Source organism: Oncorhynchus nerka, linkage group LG18, assembly GCF_034236695.1.
Source record: "Oncorhynchus nerka isolate Pitt River linkage group LG18, Oner_Uvic_2.0, whole genome shotgun sequence".
Classification (NCBI taxonomy): Eukaryota; Metazoa; Chordata; class Actinopteri; order Salmoniformes; family Salmonidae; genus Oncorhynchus; species Oncorhynchus nerka.
The window spans coordinates 72752516-72765300 of NC_088413.1; the positions used below are offsets into that span (position 1 = coordinate 72752516).

The 12785-nt window shown below is 44.6% G+C and overlaps 1 pseudogene; it reads left to right on the forward strand.

Moving 5' to 3' along the window:
• LOC135561642 (parkin coregulated gene protein-like) overlaps window positions 1-12785 on the forward strand; it is a 325154-nt pseudogene that overhangs the window by 151711 nt on the left and 160658 nt on the right.

The window sequence follows — 12785 nt, forward strand, 5'->3', positions numbered from 1 at the left end:
CACACACACACACACACACACACACACACACACACACACACACACACACACACACACACACACCCGTGCTCATACACACACACACACACCCGTGCTCATACACACACACACACAGGACATCCATTCTTCACATTTTGACATCCTGTGAAAAATGTGTGTAAATAACACAACTGGGTTTGAAGACACCATGTCCTTCTGTGTAGTTGACATGTAATATGGATTGTAAGGCATGTGTCAGAGTGGGTTTAACATGAAAATGTGCTGTCTGTCTGTCTGTCTGTCTGTCTGTCTGTCTGTCTGTCTGTCTGTCTGTCTGGCTGGCTGGCTGGCTGGCTGGCTGGCTGGCTGGCTGGCTGGCCTAGAACAAGGAGACAAACGTTTCACCGGATGTACAAATCTGAAGCATCCAGTTTTCAGGCTGTGGTGTTCATGCAATTTTGTCAGCTGGTTATTGTCATGCAAAAGCTTGCCGGTCTCACGTTAATTGACCGTTAATTAACATAAACACATTTATCATCTCCAGGCCTCCATGCAGAAAAAAACACGCATACAAGCTATTTATCCCATTGTGGAGCAAGTGCTCATATGACGTGACTATGTAGCATAAAAGTGCTCATATGAAACAGGTCCTATATGCTAGATTTAGAGTTATTAGGCAACTTTAGTTGTGAATAATACAAACCTATGAATGTCTTAGAAATCAAAATACATGTGGGCTGCATGATGAGACTGTAGGCTATTGATGAATTGAGAAAGTCACAAAACAATATTGTGTTCTGTTCCTTGCCTCAGGCTGCACAGCTGTTCTCTCATCAAGTGGTCATATTTTCACAGATAAATTTATTCTCAATGTAATCTTGTCTTTACTAATTTTCAAATTTGTTTTCGATTTAGAATGGCCCATTATCAAATGGGCAGGAACAGGGGCAGGGCAAAAAATACATCATCCATATGCACTGGAATGGCGAATGGAGGTTGGTTTTCTCGCCGGGCGATTTTTTTTCTTCTCAATAATGCCTGGTAGACTACTCCATTACTTCACTCCACGGCATCAACCACTATTTGAGAAGCAGCCAGCCTCTTGCTGCGTGGCAGGTGATATTCCATCTAATCTCAGAATGCCATGGGCTCTTCAACCCTGCTCCTGAAGCTTCCAAGTGCTTCATTTGGGAAACCAAGGGAAATCTGTTCAGGAAGTTCTGTCGTAACATGCTTGAGAAAACAATGAAGGAGAGAGGAGGAGAAGAACATGCACGGGGGTGAGATTCTGCAGATAACGGTAATGTGTCACCCTGTTAAATATGAAAATATAGAAATGCCATATTAGTAGGTTATTCAAAATCACTATAATTGTAGGCTAACTCTGTAAACCACCCTGCACAATCAATTAACCAACAAAGTTGCCTAGGCCTGTTCATTCTCTCCCAGACTCATTTTGGAGCGCAGCTTAAGGTATCCAGTCCTTCCGGTATGCATAATAATACTGTCCACACTAAAAGGTGATTACTAGAACTGCTTTAATGTTGAAGTATAGGCTAGACCAATTATGTACCAAAGATATCTTAAATAGGTTTTGTTTGATGTTTTTCTGCCGTGCGTAATATGCGGTAGGCTATGTATTGTATTATGGCACAATCATTATTTTAATTCAGATTTTTTTTCGGGTTTGGACGCATTTATAAAACCAATGCATTAACTCAAATATGCCTACATTTTGTTTTGTTAGGCTTTGAAATGACATCTTCAACAACCATCTTTTCCACTCAGTATCACTGGATGTCATAAGGTGAACGCACCAATTTGTAAGTCGCTCTGGATAAGAGCGTCTGCTAAATGACTTAAATGTAAATGTAAATGTATCAATCACCTGTTGAACTTCTTTCTTCAAGCTGATCATTACAGTGAGGTGGGCTTTAAAAGCACAATACTGTTTTGATGGTAAGTGTTTGATGTGATTTTCGATTGCATTTGCATTGATGGTTAGAGGGACAATAGAGCTCTGAGTACCAGGTCATTAGCGACTTGACGGTCGATATGGAGTTGGGTTACTACCAACGCATGTCCAGAGTGCATAAAAGGAGATTACCGTGACTCAATGGTCACATGGAATTTTTACTGTGGTCATGATTCATGACTGCTGTTGTGGTGGTAATACGGTCACCGCCACAGCCCTATCCAGTTGGAATTTCCACTCCCCACCAAATATGGTAAGGAGAGGAAGCCCAGTGGCCGGCAATGGGAGAGTACGGAGCGAGATGGAACTGGGCCAACATTCTATGGATTTTCTCATTAAAGAAAAGAGCCTATCTCAATAAATGTTTCTTTCAGTGCACCCTGTTCGTAACATATTCTACGTTTTGTTGATGTGACTCTTTGTCAATGTCACACCCTGACCATAGTTTGCTTTGTATGTTCTATGTTTTGTTTGGTCAGGGTGTGATCTGAGTGGGCATTCTATGTTGGATGTCTTGTTTGTCTGTTTCTGTGTTTGGGCCTGATACGGTTCTCAATCAGAGGCAGGTGTTAGTCATTGTCTCTGATTGGGAGCCATATTTAGGTAGCCTGTTTTGTGCTGGGTTTTGTGGGTGATTGTTCCTGTCTTTGTGTTTGTTACACCAGATAGGGCTGTTTTCGGTTTTGCACATTTCTTGTTTTTGTATATTGTTCTATTTTCATCTTGATTAAAGATGTATCAAAATAACCACGCTGTGTTTTGGTCCACCTCTCCATCCCAGGAAGAATCCCGTGACAGTCAAAGTGTAAGAGAAATTGCTTTGTTTACAAGGCATGCAAGCGCGAATTGAGTTATTGTACACATGCCTAACAGAAATATGCGAAGAAAATGCTAGAGCGTGCCAATAAGGTCTCGCTCTCTCGTACTTGGCACTGTCCACCTCCATGCTTGTTCTGCCCACTATGCTTGATTTGTTCCCATTGACAACCACACAGATGAACTATCTTGGGTTAGTTATAAAAATATTTCGTAGTGTCGTGTCATTGGCTATGCCGGATTAAGTGCTATGACATGCTATTCTATAAAATCCTTTCTCTGTCATTAATATTACCTGATTGAACTAATCATGAAAATGTAATTAACTAGAAAGTCGGGGCACCACGGAATAATATTTATATAGCAGTGATCTTCCAAATAAACTCTTAAAGACCTAGTAATATTTTACATCAATAGCAGTCAATATTAATCGTCACCTTATTTCAGTCTCATCTGAAAGTTGTAAATTCTTGGTTCACAAACCCTGGCTAACAAGTTGAATCAGCAATACAAAATTGGGTTTACTTATTTATTTATTAAATACCAAATTAATCACACAGAATCACATATACACAGAATGAATCATACCTTGATTACAAATTATGTCATAGAGGAAAACGTGCCTGGTGGACGGAGCCAACATGGCTGGTTACACAAAGGAAAGGGGGTTGGGTTTGAGTGAAAGAGCATGAAGACTGAGGAACAAAGGGAGAAGCTCCGCTATCGTAAATACATATTATGTATTCTAAATTACCGCCCATTTGGAAAAGGAAAACGCAATAAATATTTACTCTGAGCTGCGTTTCGGTAGGTTGGTCGTAGATGCTGGCCGTGTTGCCCAACAGAGTCCTTTGTCCTTTGAAGAATGTCACTGGTGGTAAATTGGATACGATGTAGTATCGTCATTGTGTTGTAGACGGGATAGGTCGTCTGTGCTTTCCTAGCCCAAGTTTACAGCTGCTGTTGCTAACTCAACGGTTAGGATGTCTCACTTCTTTAGTGAGTAAGAGTTCAAAGTTTATACCATTCACAACCAAAGCTCACGGTGAGGTTGGCTTAGTTCTGTAGTTGACATGTTAGTCCTTTTCAACGTATGGACCGTCGTACTAACGTCCTCGGAACAGATAGTTACATTTTCGTCAAGGGCTTATATAGTGGAGGGAGAGAAGGGTGTGTTTCATAGTTTATAACTCATGTCTCTTCACAGGGGCGGGCCACTGATTGAGCAGAGCCCTAACCTTATGAAAACCCAAATCTCTCATTTGGAAGCTAAAATTACATTTAATCTTTTCACAAATAATTTTATATATAAACAATTGAATTGCACAACAATTCCATGTGAATCTGATAACTATAATGTGTAAACTTTTGCAGATACAGTTTTGGTCGTCCTGCCATCAGTCATAATGTCTCAGATGACAACCGAACTGACATCATATTCATTAAGTACCAATGCATATTTCAACTGGTTCTATTACCGAAATATGGTTTCTTTCCCTCCACTTGTTTGATGTTCCCAGGCTCTCTATGTTTAACAAAGGCTTTTCAAGAGTCCCTCTGTAGAGTCAAGAGAGAGGGAAGGGAGAAAGGTATTTATGGGTGGGGGGGTCACAAACCTACCCACAGGCCAACATCATGACAGTAGTATAGCTCGGAGGGAGGCTGCGTCTCTCTCTATGTTTGTGGGTGTGTGTGTGTGACAGCCACGCATTTGCACATGAGCTGTTTAACACTCAGGCTGCGAGTGACACCGCTTATGCTCGCTGAGTGCACTAACCATCATACTACACATTGTGTGGTTCCTACTCCATCTCTCTCACTCTCGCTCTCTCTCCACCCTGCTAACATATTGTACTTATTTCTCTCTCTATTTCAGAAGTGCTTTCCTTCAGATAGCCAAGAGACTCCCTTTCATTATTCAATATTTGTTTTTGCATGAATCGTTAACTCCTTTTAGTTCTGTTATGGCCCAATATCCACTTAAGGGGTCTAGGAGCGATTTAGACTGTCATAGCTTCTACAGCGGAAAAATATTAAGTTAGAAAAGCCCCTTTATAACCAAGCGAATCACAATCTGCTATTGCTACATTACTTTTAGGAATTATAAATATATAATTCCCTTAGATTTTCTCCCCACTAACACACACCTGTCTTCTCCCCACCCATCTGCCCACTAGCACCCTTGTCAATTAAGAACAAATTCTTATTTACAATGACAGCCTACCCCGGGCCAAACCTGGACGACACTTGGGTAATTGTGCGCCGCCCTATGGGACTCCGAATCACAGCCAGATGTGATATAGCCTGTATTGGAACCAGGGACTGTAGTGACATCTCTTGCACTGAGATGCAGTGCCTTAGACCGCTGCGCCACTCAGGAGCCCGATTGGATATGTACACAAACTCAGGTACATTCAGTACAGGCACCTGTACTGTGCACACACACATGCGAACGCACACGCACACACACACACACAACAGGACCGTGACCAGCTTCTACGCCCAAGCCATGAGACTGTTAAATAGTTCACCAAATGGCTACCCAGACTATCTGCATTGACCCTTTTTGCATTAACTCTTCTGACTCATCACATCCGCTGCTGCTACTGTTAATCTATTATGTTGCCTAGTCACTTTATCCCTAACTGCATATACAGTGCCTTGCGAAAGTATTCGGTCCCCTTGAACTTTGCGACCTTTTGCCACATTTCAGGCTTCAAACATAAAGATATAAAACTGTATCAACAACAAGTGGGACACAATCATGAAGTGGAACGACATTTATTGGATATTTCAAACTTTTTTAACCTCTTGCTTCTACTTGGGACGCTTGCGTCCCAACTAGAGCTCTGGAAATGCAAATGCGCTACGCTAAATGCTAATAGTATTAGTTAAAACTCAAAAGTTCATTAAAATACACATGCAGGGTATCAAATTAAAGCTACACTCGTTGTGAATCCAGGCAACAAGTCAGATTTTTAAAATGCTTTTCGGCGACAGCATGAGAAGCTATTATCTGATAGCATGCACCAATACACTACAACACAAAAGCACAGCAGGGGACGTAAACAAAATAATTAGCATTTCGGCGTTACACAAACCGCACAATAAAATAGAAAACAGTCATTACCTTTCACCATCTTCTTTGTTGGCACTCCTAGATGTCCCATAAACACTATTGGGTCTTTATTTCGATTAAATCGGGCCATATAAAGCCAAGATATCGTTATATGTAGACTGTGTGATAAACGAAAAAAAAAACAGCGATTTCACAACGTAACGTCATTTTTAAAATTCAAAAAGTAGACGATAAACTTTCACAAAACACTTGAAATACGTTTGTAATGCTACTTTAGGTATTAGTAAACGTTAATAAGCGATAAAAATCATCCTTAGGCGATGTAAAAATCATTAGCTGTCGTCTTGGAAAAAATTTCACGAGAGAGCTCTTCCGGAATGATCTGGGCGGAGACCGGAGGTAAGTGGTGCCCCTGTTTCGGTTCAACCAAGAATCAAAGATGATTCAATTCACAAGACTCTAGACAACATGGGGATGCTGTGGGAGTTGAATGCTCGGTCTTATCTAATTCGGCTCACTGTTAACAATTGCTGGAAGTGGCGCAAGTATATTTATTTCCATTTTCTGTGATCAGGTTTTCCTGCGCTTTCCGATGTAACGCACGTTATGTTATAGCCACAGTCGTGATTTAACCAGTTTTAAAAACGTCCGAGGGTTTCCTATCCACACATTCTAACCATATGAACGTACTATATTCCTGGCATGAGTAGCAGGGCGCTGAAATGTTGCGCGATTTTTAACAAAATGTTCAAAAAAGTAGAGGGTCGACTTAAGAGGTTAATTAACCAATCAAAAACTGAAAAATTGGGCGTGCAAAATTATTCAGCCCCCTTAAGTTAATACTTTGTAGCGCCACCTTTTTCTGCGATTACAGCTGTAAGTCGCTTGGGGTATGTCTCTATCAGTTTTGCACATCGAGAGACTGGAATTTTTTCCCATTCCTCCTTGCAAAACAGCTCGAGCTCAGTGAGGTTGGATGGAGAGCATTTGTGAACAGCAGTTTTCAGTTCTTTCCACAGATTCTCGATTGGATTCAGGTCTGGACTTTGACTTGGCCATTCTAACACCTGGAAATGTTTATTTTTGAACCATTCCATTGTAGATTTTGCTTTATGTTTTGGATCATTGTCTTGTTGGAAGACAAATCTCCGTCTCAGTCTCAGGTCTTTTGCAGACTCCATCAGGTTTTCTTCCAGAATGGTCCTGTATTTGGCTCCATCCATCTTCCCATCAATTTTAACCATCTTCCCTGTCCCTGCTGAAGAAAAGCAGGCCCAAACCATGATGCTGCCACCACCATGTTTGACAGTGGGGATGGTGTGTTCAGGGTGATGAGCTGTGTTGCTTTTACGCCAAACATAACGTTTTGCATTGTTGCCAAATAGTTCAATTTTGGTTTCATCTGACCAGAGCACCTTCTTTCACATGTTTGGTGTGTCTCCCAGGTGGCTTGTGGCAAACTTTAAACAACACTTTTTATGGATATCTTGAAGAAATGGCTTTCTTCTTGCCACTCTTCCATAAAGGCCAGATTTGTGCAATATACGACTGATTGTTGTCCTATGGACAGAGTGTCCCACCTCAGCTGTAGATCTCTGCAGTTCATCCAGAGTGATCATGGGCCTCTTGGCTGCATCTCTGATCAGTCTTCTCCTTGTATGAGCTGAAAGTTTAGAGGGACGGCCAGGTCTTGGTAGATTTGCAGTGGTCTGATACTCCTTCCATTTCAATATTATTGCTTGCACAGTGCTCCTTGGGATGTTTAAAGCTTGGGAAATCTTTTTGTATCCAAATCCGGCTTTAAACTTCTTCACAACAGTATCTCGGACCTGCCTGGTGTGTTCCTTGTTCTTCATGAGGCTCTCTGCGCTTTTAACGGACCTCTGAGACTATCACAGTGCAGGTGCATTTATACGGAGACTTGATTACACACAGGTGGATTGTACCTTTCTAATATTGAGTTGCACCCCCTTTGCCCCCAGAACAGCCTCAATTCGTCGGGTCATGGACTACAAGGTGTCGAAAATGTTCCCCCAGGGATGCTGGCCCATATTGACTCTAATGCCTCAACAGTTGTGTCAAGTTGGCTGGATGTCCTTTGGGTAGTGGACCATTCTTGATACACACGGGAAACTGTTGAGCGTGAAAAACCCAGCAGCGTTGCAGTTCTTGACACATTAAAACCAGTGAGCACCTACTGCCATAACCCGTTCAAAAGCATGTCAATCTTTTGTCTTGCCCCTTCACCCTCTGAATGGCCCACATACACATTCCAATATTGCGGCAGGGTAGCCTAGTGGTAAGAGCGTTGGACTAGTAACCGAAAGGTTGCAAGTTCGAATCCCCGAGCTGACAAGGTACAAATCTGTCGTTCTGCCCCACTGTTCCTAGGCCGTCATTGCAAATAAGAATTTGTTCTTAACTGACTTGCCTAGTAAAATAAAAAATAAAAAACATTTTTAAAAAAGGATTAAAAATCCCTCTGTAGCCTCCCCTTCATCTACACTGATTGAAGTAGATTTAACAGGTGACATCATTAAGGGATCATAGTTTTACACCTGGATTCACCTGATTAATATCATGAAAGAGCAGGTGTTTCCTAATGTTTTTTGAAAATAAAATACAATCAAATAGTATTTGTCCCATGCGCCAAAAACAACAGGTGTAGACTTTACCGTGAAATGCAAACAAGAGTGGAGATATATACATACATGACCAGTACCAGATCAATGTGCAGACGTATGAGGTATTTGAGGTAGATACAGTGCCTTTGGGAGGTATTCAGACCCCTTGACTTTTTCCACATTTTGTTACGTTGCAGTCCTGTTCTAAAATGGATTAAATAAAAACAATCCTCAGCAATCAGTACAGAATACCCCATCATGACAAAGTGAAAACAGTTTTTTAGACATTTTTGCAAATGTATTAAAAATGTCAAATAGAAACACTGTATTTACATAAGTATTCGGACCCTTTGTTATGAGACTCGTAATTGAGCTCAGGTGCATCCTGTTTCCGTTGATCATCCTTGATGTTTATACAACTTGATTGGAGTCCACCTGTGGTAAAATCAATTGATTGGACATGATTTGGACAGGCACACACATGTCTAGATAAGGAACCACAGTTGACAGTTCATGTCGAGCAGTCGCATCCGCACTTCGGTCTGCACTTCGGTCTGCAGGTAGTATAACTTTTCAATACATTTCATTACATTTCATTATAGTACAACGGTTTGATTTGTCTAATCTTAGCAATTTCTTCTTAGCTAGCTACATAGCCGTCTTTGTATCAAAGATAATTGCGTAATTATCGTATTTCGTCGTCCTAACGTATCTGCCCAGCAGCTCTGCCCAGCAGCTAGCCAGCTAGCTAACGCCCACCGTCTACATAGCTAGCTACATAGCCGTCTCTGTATCAAAGATAATTGTGTAGATAATTGTGTAGTCTAGAGCGATTTTCTAGGTTACCTAGCCAGCTATTGTCGTTCTTTTAACGCAACGTAACGTAATCAACACTGCTAGCTAGCTAGCCAGCTAGCCCCTGAATCAACAACGCAGCCAGCTATTTGTCGTCCTTAACGTAGGAGACACTGCTAGCTAGCCAACAGCTAGCCAACGTCTACCGATTAGAACTCAACAACCCGGTCGCATTCCGCCTCGCTCCACAGGTAGTATCACATTTTCATTTCATTTCATTACAGTACAACGGTTTGATTTGTTTGATCGTAGCTAGCTACATAGCTAGCTACATAGCCGTCTCTGTATCAAAGATAATTGTGTAGTCTAGAGCGATTTTCTAGGTTACCTAGCCAGCTATTGTCGTTCTTTTAACGCAACGTAACGTAATCAACACTGCTAGCTAGCCAGCTGGCCCCGAATCAACAACGCAGCCACTGCCAGCTAGCCTACAAAGTCAACAACGCAGCCACTGCCAGCTAGCCTACTTCAGCAGTACTGTATCATTTTTAATCATTTTAGTCAATAAGATTCTTGCTACGTAAGCTCAACTTTCTGAACATTCGAGACGTGTAGTCCACTTGTCATTCCAATCTCCTTTGCATTAGCGTAGCCTCTTCTGTAGCCTGTCAACTATGTGTCTGTCTATCCCTGTTCTCTCCTCTCTGCACAGACCATACAAACGCTCCACACCGCGTGGCCGCGGCCACCTAATCTGGTGGTCCCAGCGCGCACGACCCACGTGGAGTTCCAGGTCTCCGGTAGCCTCTGGAACTGCCGATCTGCGGCCAACAAGGCAGAGTTCATCTCAGCCTATGCATCCCTCCAGTCCCTCGACTTCTTGGCACTGACGGAAACATGGATCACCACAGATAACACTGCTACTCCTACTGCTCTCTCTTCGTCCGCCCACGTGTTCTCGCACACCCGAGAGCTTCTGGTCAGCGGGGTGGTGGCACCGGGATCCTCATCTCTCCCAAGTGGTCATTCTCTCTTTCTCCCCTTACCCATCTGTCTATCGCCTCCTTTGAATTCCATGCTGTCACAGTTACCAGCCCTTTCAAGCTTAACATCCTTATCATTTATCGCCCTCCAGGTTCCCTCGGAGAGTTCATCAATGAGCTTGATGCCTTGATAAGCTCCTTTCCTGAGGACGGCTCACCTCTCACAGTTCTGGGCGACTTTAACCTCCCCACGTCTACCTTTGACTCATTCCTCTCTGCCTCCTTCTTTCCACTCCTCTCCTCTTTTGACCTCTCCCTCTCACCTTCCCCCCTACTCACAAGGCAGGCAATACGCTCGACCTCATCTTTACTAGATGCTGTTCTTCCACTAACCTCATTGCAACTCCCTCCAAGTCTCCGACCACTACCTTGTATCCTTTTCCCTCTCGCTCTCATCCAACACTTCCCACACTGCCCCTACTCGGATGGTATCGCGCCGTCCCAACCTTCGCTCTCTCTCCCCGCTACTCTCTCCTCTTCCATCCTATCATCTCTTCCCTCTGCTCAAACCTTCTCAACCTATCTCCTGATTCTGCCACCTCACCCCTCCTCTCCTCCTTTCTGCATCCTTTGACTCTCTATGTCCCCTATCCTCCAGGCCGGCTCGGTCCTCCCCTCCCGCTCCGTGGCTCGACGACTCATTGCGAGCTCACAGAACAGGCTCCGGGCAGCCGAGCGGAAATGGAGGAAAACTCGCCTCCCTGCGGACCTGGCATCCTTTCACTCCCTCCTCTCTACATTTTCCTCTTCTGTCGCTGCTGCTAAAGCCACTTTATACCACTCTAAATTCCAAGCATCTGCCTCTAACCCTAGGAAGCTCTTTGCCACCTTCTCCTCCTTCCTGAATCCCCCTCCCCCCTCCTCCCTCTCTGCAGATGACTTCGTCAACCATTTTGAAAAGAAGGTCGACGACATCCGATCCTCGTTTGCTAAGTCAAACGACACCGCTGGTTCTGCTCACACTGCCCTACCCTGTGCTCTGACCTCTTTCTCCCCTCTCTCTCCAGATGAAATCTCGCGTCTTGTGACGGCCGGCCGCCCAACAACCTGCCCGCTTGACCCTATCCCCTCCTCTCTTCTCCAGACCATTTCCGGAGACCTTCTCCTTACCTCACCTCGCTCATCAACTCATCCCTGACCGCTGGCTCGTCCCTTCCGTCTTCAAGAGAGCGAGAGTTGCACCCCTTCTGAAAAAACCTACACTCGATCCCTCCGATGTCAACAACTACAGACCAGTATCCCTTCTTTCTTTTCTCTCCAAAACCCTTGAACGTGCCGTCCTTGGCCAGCTCTCCGCTATCTCTCTCAGAATGACCTTCTTGATCCAAATCAGTCAGGTTTCAAGACTAGTCATTCAACTGAGACTGCTCTTCTCTGTATCACGGAGGCGCTTCGCACTGCTAAAGCTAACTCTCTCTCCTCTGCTCTCATCCTTCTAGACCTATCGGCTGCCTTCGATACTGTGAACCATCAGATCCTCCTCTCCACCCTCTCCGAGTTGGGCATCTCCGGCGCGCCCACGCTTGGATTCGTCCTACCTGACAGGTCGCTCCTACCAGGTGGCGTGGCGAGAATCCGTCTCCTCACCACGTGCTCTCACCACTGGTGTCCCCAGGGCTCTGTTCTAGGCCCTCTCCTATTCTCGCTATACACCAAGTCACTTGGCTCTGTCATAACCTCACATGGTCTCTCCTATCATTGCTATGCAGACGACACACAATTAATCTTCTCCTTTCCCCCTTCTGATGACCAGGTGGCGAATCGCATCTCTGCATGTCTGGCAGACATATCAGTGTGGATGACGGATCACCACCTCAAGCTGAACCTCGGCAAGACGGAGCTGCTCTTCCTCCCGGGGAAGGACTGCCCGTTCCATGATCTCGCCATCACGGTTGACAACTCCACTGTTTCCTCCTCCCAGAGCGCTAAGAACCTTGGCGTGATCCTGGACAACACCCTGTCGTTCTCAACTAACATCAAGGCGGTGGCCCGTTCCTGTAGGTTCATGCTCTACAACATCCGCAGAGTACGACCCTGCCTCACACAGGAAGCGGCGCAGGTCCTAATCCAGGCACTTGTCATCTCCCGTCTGGATTACTGCAACTCGCTGTTGGCTGGGCTCCCTGCCTGTGCCATTAAACCCCTACAACTCATCCAGAACGCCGCAGCCCGTCTGGTGTTCAACCTTCCCAAGTTCTCTCACGTCACCCCGCTCCTCCGCTCTCTCCACTGGCTTCCAGTTGAAGCTCGCATCCGCTACAAGACCATGGTGCTTGCCTACGGAGCTGTGAGGGGAACGGCACCTCAGTACCTCCAGGCTCTGATCAGGCCCTACACCCAAACAAGGGCACTGCGTTCATCCACCTCTGGCCTGCTCGTCTCCCTACCACTGAGGAAGTACAGTTCACGCTCAGCCCAGTCAAAACTGTTCGCTGCTCTGGCCCCCCAATGGTGGAACAAACTCCCTCACGACG